Source organism: Aplysia californica, unplaced genomic scaffold (genome assembly GCF_000002075.1).
Source record: "Aplysia californica isolate F4 #8 unplaced genomic scaffold, AplCal3.0 scaffold00272, whole genome shotgun sequence".
Lineage (NCBI taxonomy): Eukaryota > Metazoa > Mollusca > Gastropoda > Aplysiida > Aplysiidae > Aplysia > Aplysia californica.
Window position 1 is genome coordinate 69506 of NW_004797542.1, and position 4252 is coordinate 73757.

Here is a 4252-nt window from a genome sequence, read left to right on the forward strand (position 1 = left end):
TCCCCCTTCAACCCCCTTCCCAATCTCTTTCTTTCTATCTGTCTCTCTCCTTTTCTCTCTTTCTCCCCCTCTCCCCCCATCTCTCTCTCTCTCTCTCTCTCTCTCTCTGCCTCTCTCCCTCTCTTCCTTTCTTTCCCTTTCTCTCTGCCTGTCTGCATATCTGTCCGCTTATCTGTCTGTCCGGTAGGTGGTTGGACAGCACCACTTTTAGGTAGGTCCTACTTCTGTATTTTCCGCTGTGTTGTTTCTGTCTGTCTGCCTTAGTTTTTCCCAGTACTAAATTACCATGATTGTGTCTATATACCTTACTCAAACTGTCTGTCTGTCTGTCTGTCTGTCTGTCTGTCTGTCTGTCTGTCTGTCTGTCTGTCTCTCTCCCTTTCTTTCGACCAGACAAACGCGTCATACCACGGAACGTTTAATCCTTAACATGATCAGGACCAGACACGGGTATGAACTAGCTTGAGTTTTACACTAAACCTCTAAGGGCAATAGGAGACGACTATTGAGACGGAAGTACGTCGGTCCTGTCCCTATTTTCTCCCTGTACCGATCTTATGGTTTCCATCTGTCTGGCTATTAAATCGATGCAGATAATAGAATTGCAAGGCAAGCTTCCAACCTTTCATTTAAGAGTCTGGCTCTTTCAGCTCTCCAAGGGCTGGATTAGTCACGTCAGACGAAGGTCTTGGCCTTGTCTTTTCTCACACAAAAACACCAGATAGCCCCTCAATGCCAGTTTTGTCATTTAGTCTGGTTTGTAATGGTTGGTTACTGAATGGGTTCTGATAGAAATGTTATGCTAACTATTTCTGTGGGGGGTTTTTTTTGTATTTCACTAACCATATTTTTAAAACCCTACTATCAAACGCGTCCATTTTATTTTGACTTTGTGGTATTTTACTAGTATCTGACTCATCATTCCCTTGGAGTTCCGTCACCAGAATATCCCTTTATTTGTTGAAAGATGTTACCAATTTATTTTTGTCAATTGTTTGAATTACTTGACAAAATTCAAGAAATTAACGTGAATGCACCAAATATACAGTAGATTTTTGGCCTTGGCATCTAGGCCAACAATGTGTCCTGCACAGAAAGTCTTATTTACGAGCGCCAGTGGGGAATTACTGCACGGTTATGGAGAACCAGAAGCCACTGGAAAAAAGATGGCCAATCTGTCTGAGCGTCTGAAAATATTCAGCGACCTCATCTGCAGTGTATCCATCTTACTTTAGGTGCTACTAATTGTTCTCCTATTTTCCCACCGATTCGAGGCGTCTTTATAAGTGCAGTCGTCCTTTCGACTACAAACGAGTTGCGTAAAATAATCAATGAAGAACTGAAGACGAGCAGTCAGACATGAATGTGTGAAATTATATGTCCGGTGATGTCGGCCTCCAGAAAAGTTTTAATCAGACTGTCGTGTTAATTTTTTTTTTTAAGAACGTCTTTTGTGAAAAATGCGCTTCATTAGGAAACATTTCTAACAATGTTTAAATGAGAAATTGGTTTCATGTTTCATCATTAAAAAATGAAATGTCAGTTATAATAATTAGAGTAGTATCGTTTGGTTGGGGCTTGCAACCCTACCGTCGGTCTCCGTTATTCTGCTTTATCCTAGTTACAAACGTCTTTAAAATAGCACACAAAAACAAGTTTGGTCGTTTTTTAGTTGGACCATACACCCGTGATTCTGGGGGTTGAGTTTGTTGGGTTTTTTTGGTGCTAGACCAAACCTTTGGTTGAGAAATCAAGAAAGCGTGAGTACTAGACAGAAGAATAAGTACAAAACATGCACAACGGCACAACAGAGGTCGTGGTGTAGGAGTGGTTCCCGTCCGATGACAGAGTTGTATTTCCTCTTCAATTATGCAGTTTTTGGTTGGAGGGGGGGGGGGGGAGGTTGTTTGGCTGTTCTTGGAACCTTTAGTTAGAAAAATGATAGCAGTGTCTATCTACTATGTGAAAGTTTCGAGACTTGAAGTTTACAGACGAAAACGATCGAGTGAAATGGTAACACAGCCACAAAAGTCACGAAAAAAAAACAGCCGGACATTTCAAACATTAGCCGAAGCATTGCGAGAAGAAACACGTTCATTCATCCATCAATGACTGTTGAGCGACATTTCATCTGCGCTCACGCAACTAAACTCCGACTTAATCTGTTTTGGAAGACATTCACAGTACTAAGTAGCCTTGAAGGTTGCCGTGTTAAGTTACTGCAGTCATGGTCGAGGCCGGCTCATCATCTCATCATCACAGCGCCCTCTTGTTTCGCTCTTCTCCGTCCGTTTCATAGTAAATGAGCCATAGATCCAGGGAAAGGGGGTCCCCTTAGCCAGAAAAACGTGAGGGTGGTTGTTGCACGCTGTGAAAACCGGTTTTCCAGATGCCCTTTTCTTCTTGGATTGTGCTGCAGATTTTGTTGGCGGATCATAATGTTCTGACGTCACTACGTTACTCGATATTACGAAACGGTGAAAATACAACAGAACATAATGCTATTTTGTGTAATTCATATTGTGTCGTTACTGACTCGCATTTCTATTATGCTTCGCCGTTTGCTCCTTTGATATCATACTTGGATGAAATGTAGGCACCTGGTTCGAATCTATGGCGGTGTATTCTTGAACTTGTTGTTTAAAAAAAAAAAGGGGGGGGGGGGCACTTCTCATAGTTCTTCCTCTGGTTTGAATTTGCATTTTGTCATTTAAATGACCTCTGTGTGTTTAAGAAGACGGGCGGGGGTGTCAAAATCATAGCTCAATTAATGCATGTCCTTAAAATTTCCGTTTGCAAACAGGAATTCAATAAAGAGTGTTACATTCTCTATGTTTTTGACCATTGTTGTTTTTCAAATGTATCTTTGTATTCCCTGATGCTCTCCGCATTCGTTGAAGGTCATTTATTGGGAAGACGGTTCGGAATCTTTACGAGGATACCAGTCAGACAGCTGCAGACTCAATGGACATTCGTTTCGCATATTTTATTCAATTTTCCAGGCTCGTTTTCACAAGGCCACAGATACATACGCAGCTCATGCAAAACAAGGGGAAGTTTAGGGGTTGAGTCAGTGGACTATGTGAGTCCCAAGTGAAGTGAAATAGTAAAATAGTAAATTATGGAAAGTGGGGCGGAGGGTGTAGTTGAAAAAATACCTTGGCATATCGAGAATTACGTGAAAAACGATTAAAATATGACAACCGGTGAGATACGTGTACTAAGCATGCCGTATTAATAATATATTTTTACGGAAATAATATATTTATAGCTGCTCGCTCAGAATAATGTGTTATTCTCTCCTACTTCTCTCCTCTCTCTCCCTCTCCCTTTCTCCCCACCACTCTCTCTCTCACTCTCTCTCTCTCTCTCTCTCTCTCTCTCTCTCTCTCTCTCTCTCTCTCTCTCTCTCTCTCTCTCTCTCCCTCTCGCCTTCTCTCCCTCTGTGTCTGCACACACACACACACACACACAAACACACACACACACACACACACACACACACACACACACGCGCGCGCGCACACACAATTATTATACATAAAATATAGTAAAACATACATACAATATACAACCGCATATTACGTAAGCAGCATGTGAAAAATGATGATAGATACTGTAGTATAGATCTAGTAAGAATAATTGCCAAAGTGTAATGTAAAAGGAGTTGGAGCTGTGTTTTTTCTTCGTCGAATGATCTGGGGAAAGGGCAAGGAAGGGCTTGTGGGAACGGCAAGGCAGGGCAGCCAGTGGTTTCGGGTTAGCGCGTGTGTGCCCATTTGGTAGATCATCTTGTGTTACGACTTCCAGGTGGACACACGCTTGGAGCTGAAGATGTTTGGCCAAGGGTATCACTAACGTGTGGCTTTCCGGTACTGCTTTCGCCCTGGTTTTTCTCGTGCCCTGTTGAGGTTTATCTAAAGCTAGTTCGGGCTTTGTTCCCCTTTTATTCCAGTACTACAGTTCTTTTGGCTGGCTTTGATGCGAGAGTTACTGAAAGATTCTTGAAGAGATATGAAGAAATGGCGCCTTAGTTCTGTTTTCGTCTTTTGAGAAGAAACCGTTGAAATCTAGGGTTGCTAAAGCGATGATTAAGTAGCAGTATACATGATTTTTAAAAAATTACTTGCAGGTTTTAATCTTTGCAGTTCGCACTTTTATTATGTTTTTTTTTCGTCTCTTGCAACCATACGTCTTGTTTATTTGAAGGCGGTGTCGATTGATAGTAATGTGGAACCTTAAAAAATGTTCG